A 19,189-nucleotide genomic window follows, 5' to 3' on the forward strand; every position below is an offset into this window, starting at 1 on the left:
AAAAGTTACCGTGTTAGAACTTATGACTAATAGGAAAAGCTCCTGTTGAGTAACTGTTAAATAAGAGCCTGTCAATACGATTTGCCATCAGCCCCTACTTGATAGCAACCCACCGGGAATCAGGGAAATGTATGTAAGACCCAGCACTGAAGCCTCTGCTCCTCCACGCTGGCATGCAAGGTACTCCCAGGAAAAAGCAGCACTTAGCCAGCACCTATTAAGTGAAGACAGTACAATAAGCATTGTATGCACTCACTGAAGTGAGCATTTGTAAGCCAAAAAAGATAAAACTGAGCCTGAGGGGGGGAATAAAAATCTAACCAACCGTATCTCCCCACAAAACTATTTTCATATGCAGACAGATCAAAAAACAAATGAAGCAGCAAAACACATTTTGGGTCTTCAGAATATACTACCACATAGCAAGAGGCTGCAGCGTTGCAGAGCATCTGCTGCTAACATGACATTTAGAGAATATCGATCTTTATCTATTTACTCTGCGCACAGGCCAGAGTGCAGGTCGTGCCCCAGCCTCGCCCATCTCCATGCTGTACTCAAAGGTCAAAACTGACAACACTGCCTCCTGAGTTTTCACGTCCTTTGCTTTGGAGATAAGTAAGTAGTTATTGCTTTCAAAGGTGGGTAAGCACCATACTGCTGCAGAAGAGGCGGAACTCGACACTGGGAGCAGAAAGCAGTGCTCTGGAAGCAGCTTCTGACGCGTGCCAGAAAAGCAGTGATTTATGCTCATCTCTGAGAAAAGGTCTCAAAAACAGCCTCAAGTTGCACCAGGGACGGTTTAGATTGGATATTAGGAAAAAATTCTTCACTGAAAGGGCTGTCAAGCTTTGGAACAGGCTGCCTAGGGAAGTGGTGGAGTCAGCATTCCTGGAGGCATTTAAAAGACGTGCAGACGTGGCACTTCAGGACATGGTTTAGTGGTGGACTTGGCAGTGTTAGATTCACAGTTGGATTCAATGATCTCAAAGGTCTTTTCCAACCTAAATGATTCTACGAATGCAAGACTTGATAGAGGACCTACAGAACCCCAAACTTATTTTGCCAACAGTAATTGTAAGCGTGACACACATAAGCAGTCTAGATATTCTGAAGAACAGTCATTAATAAAGCTTCCTATATCAAAATTAATTAAAGGACTACTTCTGAGCCACCTTTTGCAGCATACCTACCTACACACAGAATTTATCTTTTTTCTTTAAATGTGATCTGAAAGTCTCAACTCATCAAAACGTGCCAGAATGACTCACAGCATTTAGAGCACCCTCGGCTCCTACCTAATCTCACAAGACAGTGCCAACACATGCTAGTGTAAGGTGCTAGGCATGCTCACACAAGGGTAAAAACAGTCTTACGATTGAAGGCCAGGCCAGGAAGTCAGGAGATTTGCCAAGCCTCTGCTAGGCTCTTGGAAAAATTTGGTCAAGTCACATTCTCTGTTTTAGGTCTTTTCACTGGAACAGTTAGTAATTACCTAGAAATGCTAGGAGAGCAGCATGTCTGCTAAGAGCCTAGGCTAAGCACATAGCTCCCAGCAGACCAGCTGGCATGACTAACCTACTTTTTGTTCAGCACTAGCTGGGTATTGCTAGCTAGCGCTCTGCGTGGAACCTCCCCCCGGCATCTCCTCCTCCTGCGCAAAATATAAAGACGACATTTTTTGCAGGGTTGACTAGCTAAGCTATTTCTTTTGATTATTTTAACTCACGCCCTGAAAATAACTTGACATCAATGCTTTGAAAGCACTTGTGAGGCTACACATGGCACTAAATCACCACTGCCAAACTTCTGTGCCAATTGACTGATGCTGTTACATCCTCTAAATCACCCATATCCATCTATAATACAAACCTACTATCTAGCATGAAGCGCAAGCACATTATTACACTGACTCACTGTGACAGCTTAAATGAATTTACTTGATTAAAATAGCATGTCTCCATAAATAATCAATAGTACTCTTCAAAGTCTGCCTCAATAAAATTACTGTATTTATCTGATGCGGTACATCAAAATGACATTGCCTACTGAAATAGAAGCAAGCAAAAGCAGTCGCAATGAAACAGCAGAGAGAAATGGTGACTTTGCCCAAAAAGGAAGGTAGCATTAAGTCTGTACCTAACTATATGCCAAAGACAGAGAGGGTGTATTTTGTAGCAAGCTTATAGAGCCTAGGAGGGAGAGCAGAAAGCTGAGGAACCCAAGGGAATGGCAGGAAGATGTGCCAGGGGAGGTTTAGGTTGGATATTAGGAACAGGTTCTTCACCCAGAGGGTGGTGGAGCACTGGAACAGGCTCCCCAGGGAGGCAGTCACGGCTCCAAGCCTGACACTATTCAAGAAGCACTTTGACAACACCCTCAGAGACATGGTGTAAATTTGGGGTTGTCCTGTGCAGGGACAGGAGTTGGACTTCATGATCCTTGTGGGTCCCTTCCAACTCAGGACATTCTATGATCCTACAGACAATGTAAGGTTGATTTGGAGTAACGTTCATAGATGGTTTCAGAAAAAGTCACAGAAGAACAGGGACCCACTTACTAGTCTGATGTCTCTACACTGCAGAAGAGTTTTTAATTGTAATTGCTTTTTGATACACGTTTTATCTTTCATCTACATCTGCAGGCTTATTTTCTGACAAAACCTGTTTTGAAGACATCTGAAATGAAGGTGACAGGTGCTGATACAATAATAATGAAGACGACTGCCTTTACTTTCATTTTAACTCATGATGCTCCATCAGTTATTCCCCAACCATTTGGCAACAGACTACCAGGCCGTACATTTTTCTTTCACTAAAACCCACAAGTCCAGCAACCAGACATTCTCAGACAGCTGAAGAACTTCATACTCTTGAACTGGAAATTGCAGAAAACAGTGTGTCAGCAAGTGGCGCAAGCCAAACCTTTTCTTTGGTGCTTCAAAGGATTTGCTTTTTTTCCTGCAGGGATGAAAAATAGCAGCTGGGATCTTGTGGTTATGACCAAATCAACCAGTGCTACAAAGATATATGGCAAGCACCAGAACAGAGAAGAAATGGGAACACTCAGCAGAACCAATTCGCTGGTCAGCACAACCTGCTTAGATACCCATGTGAGGAAACCCTCACAAAAACCCTTCAGCTGACTAACATCAGCAATTTAAACTGAACAGATGATTCCTGCAGCACTGAGGTTGCATTTTGCATAGCATCACGAAGTAACAAACATAGCATCTGCGATATTGTTAACCATAATTCTTCATTTTCCCATCAGAAACAAGCATTCCAGGTTTTTTTTAAAAAAGCATTTGAGAAATAGGTCACATCACTTGGCATAAAAAACTGCCTTTCTAAAAAAGTAAAATCAGTTCATCACTGAAAAAATTAAATAAAACCTGCTCAGTCATGTTACTAACTTCCATGGAGTGGGCTAACATAAGTAACTGCAGGAAACACAGAACTTGACTGAAAGTACAAACAGGTCAGCAGCTTCATATAACAAAAAAAAATAATATGCAAGTGAAGATAAGGAAAGGCACAGCAGAAAAAGGCAACATGGTAATCATGCATGGCAATAGCGGGACGCAGCACCTATCCAATAGAGCATAGCTACACGTTAATATGTAAAAACTAATAGCTACTTATAAGACAATTTTATTTTCCAATTACTTAACATTTTAGCAGCAACCATCTGATTAAAAAAAACCCTAACATCTAAGTTGCTAAAGTTTAATATATTTTAGTGTTTAGAACATTAAAATATCTGCATCTGAATTTCTCTTTTCTGCTGTTCCAAGTTTCCTCCTTATCCAGTCAGTTCTAAAATCCTCGTACTGGCACAGCTGGTCTTGAGATGTGCAAAAGCTACTGAAAATGGCACAGCAGTATTGCTCAGTCTGTCAAAGCAACCAACACAAGCTCTCACTTCATTAAAGCTAAGGGATCAAACAGAAGTCTTACTCAAACAATTTTGTCCCTCTCTACAGCACTCATTATTTTCACTGTGCAGCAAATTTACTGCTGGATTTAATAAGTAAAGGTGAAGAGTTGCTTAGTGCTCAGAAGTGATAAAGGGACCATTAGCCATACTGAAATTTGACCACTCCTTGAAGATAATCCACTGTTCTCAAAATAAAAGGTCCACTTGACTGGGCTATCTTAGCTTTTAAGTCTCAAGGTGCGCAAGCAGATAACACGGTGACCATTTTAAACATCTTTCTCCTCACCAGCTTTCAGGATTGAGCAGGACTGTCTTCCAGTTTTACACTGGAAATTCTGGGAAAGCAGTCTTCAGTTTACAGCTTCAGCTTACATCCTTCAAAGGACTGTTTCCATCTTCTCAATTCTGTTCTGCTCAAATCACCATTACAAGTTGCCTTCTTTCAGATATCAGCAGCTATGAGTCACAAGCAGAACAAGTTTTTACATAGTTTAGGTTTGCATGTGATTTTTGTCAGTCCCAGTACTCCAGAATACATTTCTTTTATTTAAATTAGAACTTACAAGCCTAAGAGTCTCTTAAAAATGGGCAATAAACACAGTCATGCAGAGACATCTATATTCAAGTTATGTTTAGTACATTAATGTTGTAGTTAATGTAATGTAACATTGTAACATTACAACTACCCTTTATGGGTTTCCCATTATTGGAAGTTGACTTATTTTGCAGCCAGCGACCTCCTGTTTTCTGGAATTTCCTTAGACTTACATTAGTTTTCAGATTAAATTATGCCCATGTTTTCTTGAACAAAGAAAACTGGGGGGCAGAGGAAGCGGGGAACTGTTAAAAAGCACGAGAAGATCAATGCGTGTTTGATTCTTTCATCTTTTTCACACTCCCACAGACTACCATTTAGGTGTATCAGTTTACCTTCCCTGTACTCCGACCAATAATCACTTCAGTGATTCAGAAGGAACGACTTCTAGGACCAAATGCTTCTGACAATTCAAACAAGAATTTTTGAAAGAAATACCATAATTGTGACCCATAAATATCCTTTTTTTATTCAGTAACATTTCAAAAACTACACTTAAAAACACCTGAACACCAAAACAGTATTTTTTTTTAAGACCAAGCACAATCATTTTTGATGTGTAGTCACTAAAGGGTACCAGTACTGCAAATATTGCTACATAATCAGTAATACCCAGGACTATTAAGACAAAAAAAAATTAGTAAATACATGAACTAACTCAGAGATGAAGGAAACTATAGGGCCAAAATATTAGGTACTGTAAACATTTAATTCCTTTGGGATTATACCACTGCCCTAGACCACTCTTTTCCTTCTCCAGTCTCTCTGCTATTCCTAAAATTGTCAGGATATGTGAGAGAAGTTCTGACCAGCTGCAATGCAAATACAATGTCTATGTCATGCGCATCATGTTTTAAATTTAGTCTCCTTTCCCCCTCTTCCCAGAACATTTACCCCTTTAGGGATTCAACTTGGAGACAGCTTGCTGCCTTCATGCCCCAGCAGCATCCCAGCAGCAGAGGCATTTTTCCTTCTACCAGCTTCACTAGTCTATTTATAAAGAACATCAAGTGATCCCATCAACCAGGACACAGAGATCACATGCCCCTGCCTGGAGGAACTTACAAGAGTCTAAATTAGCTCTGACGGTAAACGAAGAGGAAAAGCAGGATTACACACAGAAACAACTATGAAACATTTATTGCAACCTGTCTGTAGTTTCCTTTATCTTCTACTTTGTGCCAGCTTTAGACATCTGTTTACATCAGCGGACAAAGTGATAGTCAGCATCAAAATTCATGCTTGCCAGCTCATGCATTCTCTCTCTTTTGAGTAGTACTTTTAGTCATACTTGTTAGTCACTGATGCTCTGCCACACCACTTCAATCTGGGGGGCTCAGAGCCGAGACAAGAACATCTGTTGACTTCTGCTCCACGTTAAGAGAAACACACAAGTAAAGCTCCACACTGCACCTACAGGCACCTGTGAACTCCAGTCCTTTAGCAGAGATGTATGTTGGCAATGACCGTCTGAATTGGCTCCTCCAATTACAAACGTTTGCCCTTCTACAAGGCTTCTGGACTCCAAATTACAGGTGTCATGCTGATCCTCCTTTCCAACAGCTGTAGAGACATATTCCTTTACTTTTAATAGGTGCCACGCAGTTCTTCCCCACATCACTGTCTTCCAGAGGAAAACAGGATGACTTGTTCTCTGTCATCTATTGCTGCAAACCATCTCCACCCTTTAGGCTCGTGGCTTTACAGAGTCCGTACCTCTACATAGTTTCAAGTCCCACCTATCCACCTGACCACTTTTTCCTCACTCTTCCTAGAAGGTGTTGGATAACCATAATTCTGTCAGTGCCTGTATATTATTATTTAAAAAAAAAACACACACCAAATCAAAACCAAACAAAAACACACACAAAAAAAACCCCAAAAACCTACATAATCATATATACAACGCGTTCCTATACCAAAGATGTACATAACATACACAGTATTTCTCTTTCCTTGGTTATTTGCCAAAATTGCTGTAAGTGCACGAGTTGAAAACAAGTCTTAATCACTTTTGGTCAGCAAAATGTTTTTATTTAAGCCTGTATTTCTGTCACTGCTTGCAAGCATTAAATATGACACAAGTTTTAGTTTTGCTATTGCTGGTTGTATTCAAGTTAGGATCTATAGGACTGCATTTGCGGGACACATCCAGGGAAGGAATGGCAACAGATTCTGTGATGCCACACAATGTACCTGAATTATCTTCCCGGGCTTGTTTCTAAACCAGTATGCTGCCAAGCAAGCTCCAAAACACAGAAATGAAAACAGGCTAGAGCAGATTTCCATCGGGTTTTCCTGCTTCAGAGTTTACAGAGATCAGGTGCTAAGCCCAAATACGCCCTCGCTATAGCTCGTTACAATCAGTTTATGCCACTGCTGTTATTTTTTAAGTTGTAATGGATGTATAATCAATTTCTACAAACATGAAAGCAAAACATGGGCCTTCATAAACCCTTGGGTTTTGCACCCATGCACTTTAACAGAAACAAAAATCTAAACTCAATATGCAGTACCTCTCAGTTTTTCCAATGATAAATACATAATAAAGATTTGTTATACTCCTATTCAGTAAAAGAAAGAACATAAAGCCTACCAAATAACAGGAAAAAGCATCACTGAAAGCTGATCAACAGTATCCCCTTCTGTAGCAAACAAAAAAATTTGGAAATAAATTGGAGTATTTTGAACAAATTTTTTTTTGTTTGTTTTCTGTGTGACAATACAGAGAAACTGCATGTAAACATAAAACTTCATATTTTCTAGGTCACACACTAGCCTGCCTTTGACCACTGCTTTGAGGACAGGGTTATATAGAAACATACTTGCTGCAGTTTGACTCTCTGCTATAGATAAAAGATTTTAGAACATGTCCTTGCACCTTACTAAGATTAAAAAAGGCGCCCCATGAAAGTTCTGCTACCAATAGCACTAAAAAGAAGCACATGCTGCTGTCACTTGCATTTTTGTAACATGTCAAAGAATTAAAGTGTCTCTTGCTGTTCCCTTCCCGAACCTGCTTTCCCTCATCTCTGCCTAGAAGGACAGCTCATTTTATACTACGCCTGCTACAAACCTGCTGTAATGAATCAAAAAGCTAAAAAACAGTCCTCAGCTCTAAGGAGCCCACACATTGTAGATTACCAAAACGAAGACCGAGAAAGACCACTTCATTCAACAGGAAGAAACATGCAGACCTACCACTGCTGTAAGGTCTCTCAGAGTGCAGTAGGTACTCCAAAGATGGATGCGGTTTTAGATCTGAAGCTGCATTTTGAACAGAACATGAAACCGCAGAGAAGCTTCACTGTTGTGTTAAGTCTATCAGTAAAACCCAGTCTATAAGAAAATCTGTCAAATTACAAATCTTTAAACAATCTTTTAATAACTTTGGATCACAAACCATTAGCCTTTTTAAAAAGTCGGACTTCATGGCACACCCAAATCATAAGTACTGAAAAGACTACTGCAATTCCGTTGCCTGCTTAATACCTCTTCTCTCATTTTCATATTCCTTTTAGGAATTTTGAAAGTTTCCATGCTTTGGGCTTTGGTTTTCCAACTATGGTGATTTTATAGGTCTCATTTCATTTACTTGTTTGAACAGCAAATGTACACGAGCATGAAATATTTCAAGGAGCAGGTACTCTTATCTTCAGTTTCTTTTGTTCCATTTAAACCTTTAGTTCACAAGTCCCTTCCATTCAGACAAACTTCTCAATAAGTGCTTTGATCTGGCCTTGACTGCCTTTTTTTGACTGAAATAAGATCAGTGTTCAACAGCTGTATACGTTACTCCGTAGAAATCTGCAAGAAGTCAAAGTCAGTAACAATCCACTAGTCCAGCGCATCACTTTGGAGGCCCTCTGGAAACAACATTTTAATATTTAGGAAAACCTGTCACAAGGCCAACTCTTCATCACCCACTTCAGGAATGTCTCCATATTCCTATTCCTTTTAGTATGCAATGATAGGTCATACAAGTCTCAGAACTGCAGGGAAAGTAAAAACAAAAGCAAAAGGAAGTGCTTTTACTTCCTTAAAGGAAACTGAGCAACTCTTTTTTAACATTATTATGAAACTTGAAAGAAACCTTATGATTTTGATGGCTCCAGGCCAGAACTGAATCGTAATTTGCAACAAAACCATTCCAGAACATACAGACAACTAAATAATTCTTTAAAAAATGCACCAGAATGTAATTATTTCAAACTTAAAACTTTAAAATGGTATACCTTATGCTCATCATTGTATGAGCATAGATCCTAATCACACACAGATCACAGGCAGTGGCTGATCAGATAAGATCACAGCTCCAAAAAGCATGCAAAGACAAAGCAGTTAAAGTGCTTGAATTGTTATACTTTTTTTTTCAGTTAAGCTTTTACTTTAACAGCTTTAATTGTTTTAACAACTCCCTCTCCTACTGTAACACTCCCTCTGCATGCATTTCCAATATAGACCTTTGAACATGCCTCTGAACAGGAACCTGCCTCCCTCTGCTGCAGCGTCGGGGATTGTATTCTGCTGCAAATACCTTCTTCTGGCACTAACTTCGAAAGCAAACATTGCAACCATTCACTTAAAGCTAGTTGCACTCAACCAGTGAAGTCAAGTTGAATAAACAGATCAGTGAAGCAAGCTCATGAATGTAGGAAAATGTTTATTTTCCCACACCAGGCCAGATTTATCCCTTCCAGCATCTGAGGTGATGTTAGTATGAAGGACAATATTTTCCTCTGCATGTCTGCCCTTCCACGCAGGTTAGATGGGTCTGAGCTCCCAAATCTGTCCTTATTCTTTTAACTCCAGACGTTCTTACACTGGGTCCGTTTATAACCTGCCTGCACACATATATATTTTAATGCTGAAAGGTCACACGCCCACAGTTCTCAGGGGTTCACAGAGTTAGGTTGATTTGCTCGCAGTATTCAAATTGAATGTATTTGGGGAGATTCTAGTTAAGTTGTAAGAGCTCACTGACTTAATTACTCCAAGCTCTTCAGCCTACTCGCCATCCCATCTTGCATCCCCTCTTCAGCTGGTCCTTTATCCCTCACCCTCTAGAAAAGTGCTAGAATCTGAATCCACTAAATTCCCCTGGCAATTCACCCACGACTCCACCTGTAGCTATTAGCAAGCCATGCCTTCAGCTTACCCTAATACACACACAGAGCATTTTACATCAGTGATTTGGCCATTACTGAGAGCTTTCCATGAAGTAAAACACAATATGACTCAATTATCTAAGTTATACACGTGAAAAATGGCAGCGCAACCACCTGATGTTAGAAGTGTTTGTGCATGAGGACTGATGGAAGGGCTGGTGTCTATTTCATTACCAACTACATTTCTATTCTATCCTTGTGTTCAAGCTATATTTTGGCCCTCACCTCAAAATATTTCTTCTCCTGACTGTGGCCCTGCTATGAGATCTTTCCATCCTATCATCATATGCCAGGTCACCCAGCACTTCCATATTCAACCACCTCTACACAATCACAAGGATTCAAAATTATGGGGTAGGTATACACTTCTGTTTCCTGTCTTCCAAATGGAAAACTTTTGCTTCTCTCCGCAGGGCTATGCTATTACTCATTGCAACACCAACAGCCCGCAGCTCATACTGGAAAGAAAGAAAAAAAAAAATAGAAAAAGGGAAAAAAATCACAGATGCATTAGCAGTCAGCATTTTCTGCTGCCCTTTCTTCCCTACAACACTTCGTGCAACTGCCAACTTGCCTGGCTACTGGATAGCTGAATGGGGAATAACACAAGCAACGTACTGGGAAAACTGCTGTGCTGCTGGCAAAAGGGCATGCCTGGCTTTCTCCTTGATCCTCACGGCAGCAGCACAAGCTAACCTCTAGAAACATGCCATCTTACAGTTAGAGACAATCTGAACACAAAGATGCAAGCACGCAAGTTATTTCTTCAAAAGCAAAAATAAAAATAGGTTTAGGTAAACAGCGCTGGCATTACACACAATGTTCTAACATTTCATTTGAAAAGCCCAACACCCAAATTCTTGTTGCTTAGTTCCACAAAGTTGTCTTCACAATTTATCAGCCCAACAGAAGCTCTTCTTGAAGGCACCCAGAAGCCTTCATAGACAAAAATGGAAGCCTGTGTTCAGACTTTTACTTCGGGGCAATCAGTAAACCAACATCGTAACCATAGGTGTGAGGAAGATGAATAAAGCATGAAAAATACGGCAAAGCACAAGATCCAGTGTCAGCATTGCTTTGTTCTTTTAAAATAATCATTAATAACAGCGCGTACCAGGTGTTCACAGGGCGCCTCTCTATCACCAGAGACCATCAGCATCGGGAGAACATAGTATGGTATCTTCCACTATGTAAGTAATTGTGAAATTTATCATAGCAGACATTGAGACAAAGCTGTGGTGTTTACTTTGTAATTTTCACATGGGAAGCCACAAATCACATGACAATTTTCCAGGGAAAACTGACTTCATTCTTGGTACATGAAAAAGTTTAAGGTGGCTGTAGAAACTAAGGATGAAACAGCTGGAAAACAGTCACCGACTACTATTTCCAAACAGCATCTCTGAACAATGTCTTTACAGGCACAAACAAATGAGCCTAATAATTTCAGCATCCAAAAATCAGTTCTTTTAAGAAATATGCCAGCTATCTAGCTTTTCAATGGCCAGCTTGCCTCTCTAATCAATATGAAGTACCTTGTCAATCTTGCTCTGAATCCTTTGCCTGTCATCAGAACCATAGTGCAGAATCACACACTTACCGTCCACCTTTGTAGCCCTCCTGCCAAGTGTTCCTATTATAATCTTGTACAATTAAAAAAATGCTCTTTTTTGCTGCTTAGGATGAACTATTACATTTATGATTCAGGCATTCTCTGAACAAAGTAAAATGACAGCATCTGATTTTTTAAAAAAAGAATCATAAACACTGATTGTCACAGTAGACCTTCCCACTCTTTATTTCTTCACTTCGCAAGAAAATGTCTCACCCAGCTGTAATCAGAAACCACCTAATACTTTCAAGACAAACAAGAACATTAATTTTGAATTCTAACCTAAACCCAGTGCCACAAAACAAGCCACATGGTCAGAGCTCACGTGCTCCTGCACAGACATATGTCAAGACTCGTGCATTCTCTGCTACAATTTTTAGACAATAAAATTTGCAAAACTTTCTGTCCTAAATGACTTGCAAAAACAAATGCTTCGTGAAACCCAGATGGAGTCCCCTTAAGCAAAGTGCAGCCTGATTTTAACAGAACATGAGGCATTTCATGGTCTGTATGACATTTCTAGTATCCTTCTGGAAAGCTGCTACATAAACCTTCAGTCATCATCATCCTATATGTAGCTTTATGATCAACTGTTTCCATTTCTATTTCTATTTCTGCGTAATTTATACCATACATTGGCCTGTGTTCTTTGCAGAAAGCATTCTGGAAAGCATTTCAAAAAAAAAGAAGAGAAAAAAAAGATGTATTTTAAAGCACAGTCTTTTTATCAGTACTGAAATATTTTAGTACAATTCCAATAAAAATTACCATGACACTAAAACCCATGCAAGTAGAAATCTTGCATGAAATCTACACTTAAAGTCTCCTCCCAGGCATTTGGCATTTCTTCTCCTTTTGCTACACAATATACGTTTTCATTTTTATATATAATTTACCACGCATACTAGAGTATTTTTAAATACAACCTTCCAAATGAGTATCAATGCATAGCTCGCTTACTGACTCCATCTCCCAGCAAGTCAAGATTAAAGGCTGTGTTCAAACACTCCCCAAACGCAACACACTGCTTGAACAGTTTTGAGCCAAACCATGCTCTTTGTCCAACACTGGGACCACTGAGGTTCTTTTTAAGCAAATCCTTCCTCACCCTTGAGGCTGCTGTCTAACAGCATTTGTGTGTGCTAGTCAAGTACTTGCCAGCGCAGGCAAGCTGCCGCGCTGTCTTTTCGTGCACCTTATCAGTAACCCTCTTGTGCATCTACCAGTAACTCCCCAAACATTCCTGTATTACCTGTAACAAACTCCATCATCTTTAATTCTCTCATACTTCCTTCATCAAATGATTCCTTTAACACCTAAAGCAATAGCTGCATGTTTTGTGTGCGCTTCCCAATACTCCTTGAAAGAGCACCCTCACCATTTTGGTAGCGGCAGAGTTGAAGACTCCACCCTCTTGAACAATTAAGGTCCTACCACCTCCTTTGTAGCATCCATCATAAACCATAAATCTAATCGTATATACATCATAAAGCATATGTTAGTAGGTGGCTTAACATTTAATTCCTATGCTCATTTGATGTTTGTGAGCAGCACACATCTCATGGTGGTTTTTGCATATTAATTGCCAATATTTTTTCTATTAATTAAAAGTGAATAAAAGGCTTAAGGAGAGGAAAGGAATACGGAACTGGACCTGACCATAAATCCAGATAAAAGCCACACTTAGGACCACATGAATTCATCATGAATCTTTCAGGCAATAACATGCAGATACACTTAAGATACAAGACTTTTATAGCAAAGAAAAAAAAATCTGCAACTTCGGCAGAAAAAGCATCCAGAAAATTTCAACCGAAGACTAGTTTCAAAGGTCTCCTATGAGATTATGTAAATGAACAAAGACCTACATAAGAAACCTCACAGGACACAAGGTTTCTTTCATCTAAGGAGGTCATGAGGGAAGTATGTAAAAAGATACACCCCATTGTAAAACCACTGGAGAAAGCAAACTTCATGGGGGACAGTAGTTTTGCACACCGTGGAGCATTGCTTTTTGCATGCGTTCATACCAAGATGCCCGCTTTTTAAACTAAAAAAAGCCCGAAAGACAACTGAAGGCTGTTAAAGAAAAGCAAGTTCACCATTATGAAACTGAAACAACAGAACTGAACGCCTGAAGTCTCACCAGAGGTACGCCCCTGTTTAGGTACAGAGGGACAGATACAGGGGTTTAGTTACACCGACGCAGTTTTACAGCTCCCTTGTTGTCAGGCCGTCACACAAGCCCCTGCTATTCCTCAATAATTCCTTTCTTGCAGAACTTGGAGCTCACGTGGTATGCATCGAATCCTATAAAAATTAACATTTCAGCACTACTGAGTTTACATAAAATATTTAAGAGATACAATTAAAAGCCATTAGAGAGAGAAGCATATGTGTGTTAACCATGTGCATTACTTTTAGTTACTTTTTTGAGAAGATTAAAATTAAGCAGCTTTTGCTTTCCATCCCACTCACACCCTCCCACTATAAATTCTGCCTGAGCTAATCCTCCTTCTGCAGACGTCAAAACAGGGCATAAGTATTACAGCTACTTACTGCCAGAATGTGTTGGTTTAATATCCCATTACTATTGTAATACTTACACAATAACTTATTATATGTGACAGCTTTTGCACTTAGTCAAGGATAGAGCCACTTACTCTGTAGTGTTTTCACCCACATGAAGCTGTATTTGTAACATTTGTAAAAGAGAAAATTTAAGGTCTGAATCAGATGCTCATCTCAGACTATAATGCCAGACAAAATAAAAGCCTTAGAAGGTCATCACACACACTCTTCCCACCCTATCATTTCCATTGTCCCAGCCTTTATGTAAAGTGGTCCGTCCAGAAATTCACCTTACAGTATATAGAAGCACATCACTTAACCCCTTACTTCCTGGCATTTTAAAAAATACCTTCACAGATTGTTGTTGTTTTAATTTTTAAGTGCAACATTCTGCACAAAGGCCAAGATGATCTTCATGTCAGAACACACTTGTGATGAAAAGTCCATGCTTGTCAAAAGGTTCAGGAACCCGCAGCACAGAAATAAACTAAGAAGTCTGTTAAAGCCTCTGAAAATATTTAGGTTAAAGTATATACAATGAAAAGGACTGCTCTCAGATTCACTAAAGACAACAGGCATCGAAAAAAAAAAAAAAAAATTCATTAAGTCAGTCCGCTCCCGCCGCACTAGATCAGCCAACAACAGATGACAAAGTCCCCGCGCACGGGGAAGGAGGGCAGCCCTGCACCAGCGCTGCGCTCCGCCAGCCGAGGCCGGTAACCGCGAACTCTGTCAGCACAGAGGCTCCGAGGGGCGGACGAGCCTCTCCCCGCGCACGGTGCTGCCCGCACGCCGGGGCGGAGCTGCGCGGGCCGCCGCCACTCACCGAGCTAAGCCGGCGCGCCCCGAGCCCCGGGGTCTGCCTGCGGGTCCCACCCTGGAGGCAAAGTTTACCCCGCCGAGGCCTGGCGGAGGCGGCCGGGCTGGCTGCTGGGGCAGCTGGCCGCCGGCCGAAGCCCCCCCCGCCCGGTTCAGCCCGCCCGGCCGAGGCACCCCGCCCCCGGTGCCGGGGCAGGCGGGACCGCAGCGGAGCCTCCCCGGGCCTCGGAGCCGGGCGCTGGGCAGCCGCTCCCTCCGCGCCGCAAACGCTCGGGCCGCACCCCGTCTCCCCCGGCCGTCGGCAGCGATCGCCCGCCGGAGCCGCCGGGTAGCTACCGGGGGGAGGGAAGCGCCGCGCAGGCACCGCCGGGGCACCGGCCCGGGCGCTCGCCGGCAGCGCCCCGGGGCGCCGTCCCACCTGCCCGGGCCGGCGGCACCCCCGCCCGCGGCGCCCCCGTACCTGCCCTGCCGCGCCCGGCGCCTCCCCCCGGGGCCGGAGCTGGACCCGCTGCCCGCCGCCTAGCCACGGCCCCGGCTGCGGCTGCCGCTCCGGCCGGGCAGCCCCGCCGAGCGCCCGGCCCCTGCCAGCGCCGCCCCCGAGCCGCCGCGCCGCCCGCCGCCGCCCCCTGACGGCGCCCCGGAGCGGGAGAGGGGGGTCCGCGGCCACCCGCGGGGCGGACCCGGCCCCCTCCGCACCGCCCCCGGGCTCCCCCGCCGCGGGGCGGGACGGGGCACAGCCCGGCGGGGGCGGCCGGCCGGCAGCGCCCGCAGCCGGGCCCGGGCCGCCCGTGCTCGCCCGCCGCCGGGCTGGGCGGCTTCAGCCCTCTGAGGACGACTGCCTTCGTGACCACAGTGGCGGGAGACCCTCGGCAGGCTCCCTGGCCGGCAGCGGGCTGCCAGTCCGAGTTCCCCACCACCACCACCACCGAGCCCTGTTTTCCAACTTACTGCTGCTTCCAGCGTTTGAGTAGGTGGCCGCCAATTCCCTGGAGATAGAGCACAATCATCTAACGCAGCTAAGCAAAATGGTTACTGCTGATGACTCTGCTCACAAATTCTTCTCATACTTGCAAAGTCTTCTCAACTTACTGGGAAGTACAGCTGGAAGTTGCATGGCCTTTTGTAAGAAAGGCCTATTTCAAGTCATTGACAAAGGAGAAAGCCACGAATTTCAATAAAAAGATAGAATATACATAATTCCCTGTATAGCTGATGCAAGTGCGGTCATTTCATAACTTGCAAAGTATTCGCCAGGATTTGTTGCCAACAAGGAAGCTCCCAGCTAATCACCCTTTCCCCTCATAGGAGCTGGTTCTTCTTTACCAGCAGGAACGCTTGTTTAATCCTACAGGCTGATCACCTTTCAAATGCACCAGGTTTTCATAGATCCTTAAAACATGTAAAATTAATTCTGCAGACTTGGGGAATGCCTTAATTCCCTTTATACACCTACTTTGACATGCCTATGCAGAACCTATGCAAATACTGGGTGATCAAAGTAGACACTGGCACTAAACCATTGGCACCAGTGTTTACGGCGAATGGCCGTAGGGTTTTTTGTTGCACTCAGGAGTCACCTGAAAGATCACGTGTGGTTCACACTCTTGCGGTTTCACCTGCAACCCTGGATACTTCTGCAGCTTCCAACTGCATTGTCACGCTGCTCTGCCAGCCAAGCAACTGATCTGCGCAGCCTCTACTCTTGGGTCGCGGCGACCGGTGGGCACTGCCCCGTAAACATGGAGCCAAATTTGCTTGCTTTGCTGCTGCACTTCCAAAGAGTCAAAATACATCGCAGGAAGATTGGGCATGTTTTTCTAGCTAGACTAGTACTTTTGCCTGACTGCTATGATTTCACCTGGAAATGTGCTGAGGTTCTCCATCTTCTTTGCTTTTGGGATAAGAAGTAGGGATTAATCTAGTTTTAACGAACGGCACAGTGATGTGGAAAGTTGATCATCCATCTGCAGATCAGGAGATGGGGGCCTTTACCAACTGCTGCTGCTCTTCAAAAACCACACCCAGAGATGCTCAGCAGCATGGCAGTTGGCCTGCCAGCTGACAGCTATACGTCAAATACACACAGGAGCAGCTGTTATTCCCTGCTACCAGCATCACATCAGATTACAGCTAATCCATCATAATTATTTTCTTAATTTTTAGATAACCAGTCACGACCATCTGAAAAAGAATAGTTTTGTGGAAGAGCAGAAGACAAATTGTGGGACCTTAGATGTGGAACAGTGAGACTTACGACTGCCATTCCCTATGTCACTCTAGGGCATGTTAGGACTGCACAGTGCCCGATGTCAGCACAAAGAAGTTGGGGCTTTCCCTACCCAGAAAGCAGAACACATACTTGTGCTGGTTTTGGCTGAGAAGGGGTTAATTCTCCTCACTGTGGGGGTCGGCTACCTTTCCAGCTTCCCGCGCTCTGCCGCGTGGAGGGGGTGGGGGGCTGGGAGGGGCAGGGCCATGGTGGGGGCGGCTGACCCTGACTGGCCAATGGCAGGTTCATTCCATACCACGTGACACCATGACCAATATATTGGGGGGGGGGGGGGGGGGGCACAGTGGCAGCGCGGGGGCGGCGCGGCCTCGGGTCAGCGGGGGCTGCGGCGCGTGGGGTTTGTTCCGGCGGTTCGTTCCCCCCCTCCCCTCCCTTCCCCCCCCCACCCCGGGGCTTTGCGCCTCTCGTTGTTCTCCTTTACATTGCATTTCTACTGTTGTTTCTTTTAATTTTAATTATTAAACTGTTCTTATCCCAACCCACGAGCGTTACCCTTCTGATTCTCTCCCCCATCTACCGGTGGGGGAGTGAGCGAGCGGCTGTGTGGGGCTGAGCTGCCGCTAAACCACGACAGTCTTTGGCGCCCAACGTGGGGCTAAGGGTTGGAGATAACAACAGCTGCTGGTCACAGCACCATGTTGTCCTCTTTGCAGTTGGTGTTAAAAATCGGTGTTGGTTGTTTGAGTCTGCTGTGTTCTGCTGTGATTAGTAACGTTTTGCCTATGAGATTTGTTATACAAACACTCGTTTTCAGCTTTATCTGGTATTTGGGGTTTTTGCTGAAACCGTTACTGTACTTCGGATACCACCTTGTTGAGGCAATTAGCAATGATACCTCCTCCTCGGAGAGATTTTATATGGAGGAAATACAGAATAGTACCTTTGCAACTTTGTTCTATGATGTCTGTGCCTTTGTTACAACAACGTTTTTGTATCTTGAACATCCTTGGGTGGTTAAGGTGCACTTATTGTTAGTTTTTGGGCATGTTGTTTTGACTAAGCAACTTAAGAATATCACCCAGAAATCTGCCCCGAGGCTTGATAGTTACAAGTGGCAGGGCATGTGGGATAGCATGGGCAAATACCTAGGGCAGTGGGCACCCCCAGTGTTTTGGAGTTTCACCCCCGAACAAGTGCAGAATCCTAAAAAACTAGTAGAATATTTGGAGAAAGTATGTTGTTACGCTGGGAACTCCAGAGAGACACAGATAACTGCAACGTGCTGGGGTCTGGCCCATGCATACCGAGCCCTGCTCAACAGTATTCGGTGCCCCCAGGGGGAGGAGAATGTCTCTGGATTGAAATGCAAAGTGGCTGGCACTGTAGACAATCCAGCCCTGACAACAGGCACTGCAGCCACTCAAACCCCCACAACAAGTACCGGAGCTAGCTCAGAAAATAAACCCGTACCAGTATCAGTTGCCCCCATACACAAGATGAAATATTGGAAGCGGACATCAACTCGTTTAGAACGGGATGATGAAGAACCAGGGCCATCGCGGGGAGAGGAGGGAGAAGTAATAAATGAAATAGAGACCACCCGATCCCTGTCCTTAAGTGAGTTGCGAGATATGCGAAAAGATTATAGCCGTCTTTCAGGTGAGCACATTGTCACCTGGCTGCTCCGATGCTGGGATAATGGGGCCAGTAGCCTGGAACTAGAGGGAAAAGAAGCCAAACAATTGGGATCCCTTTCTGGGGAAGGGGGCGTTGACAAAGCAATTGGAAAAAAACCACAAGCCCTCAGCCTCTGGAGGCGACTCCTGCCTGGAGTGAAGGAAAGGTATCCCTTTAAAGAAGATGTTACATATCGCCCAGGAAAATGGACAACTATGGAGAAAGGCATCCAGTATCTCAGGGAATTAGCTGTGTTTGAGGTGATTTATGGTGACCTAGACGATCAACGGTCATCCAAAGATCCAGATGAAGCCGAGTACACACGACCCATGTGGCGGAAGTTTGTACGGAGCGCACCGTCTTCGCATGCAAACTCATTGGCAGTGATGTCCTGGAAAGATGACGAGACACCAACGGTGGCAGAGGTGATAGATAGACTCCGGGATTACGACACAAATATCTCTTCCTCGCTTGTCTCTGCTGTGGAGAAACTATCCCAAGAGGTCCAGCAACTCAAAGAAGATCTGTCCTACTCCCCACCTCGACAGAGAAGTGTCTCAGCTGTTAGGAATAAGCGTCCT

General features: G+C 43.8%; 1 protein-coding gene across 5 annotated transcripts in view; it reads right to left on the reverse strand.

The window, feature by feature from the left end:
- PXYLP1 (2-phosphoxylose phosphatase 1) overlaps window positions 1–15,309 on the reverse strand; it is a 57,502-nt gene extending 42,193 nt beyond the window's left edge. The window contains exons 1-3 of one of the 5 annotated variants that reach the window (XM_075099239.1): window positions 15,162–15,309; window positions 13,458–13,621; window positions 114–214 (exon numbers count right to left, since the gene is read on the reverse strand). The gene's annotated coding sequence lies outside the window, so the exon portion shown is untranslated. Of the gene's footprint in view, window positions 1–113; window positions 215–13,457; window positions 13,622–14,708; window positions 14,869–15,161 lie in introns of those variants that run through there. The other 4 variants (XM_075099241.1, XM_075099240.1, XM_075099238.1 and 1 more) reach the window with 4 other exon arrangements.
- Window positions 15,310–19,189: the final 3,880 nt, after the last annotated feature.

This window comes from Phalacrocorax aristotelis, chromosome 7 (assembly GCF_949628215.1).
Source record: "Phalacrocorax aristotelis chromosome 7, bGulAri2.1, whole genome shotgun sequence".
Taxonomy (NCBI): domain Eukaryota; kingdom Metazoa; phylum Chordata; class Aves; order Suliformes; family Phalacrocoracidae; genus Phalacrocorax; species Phalacrocorax aristotelis.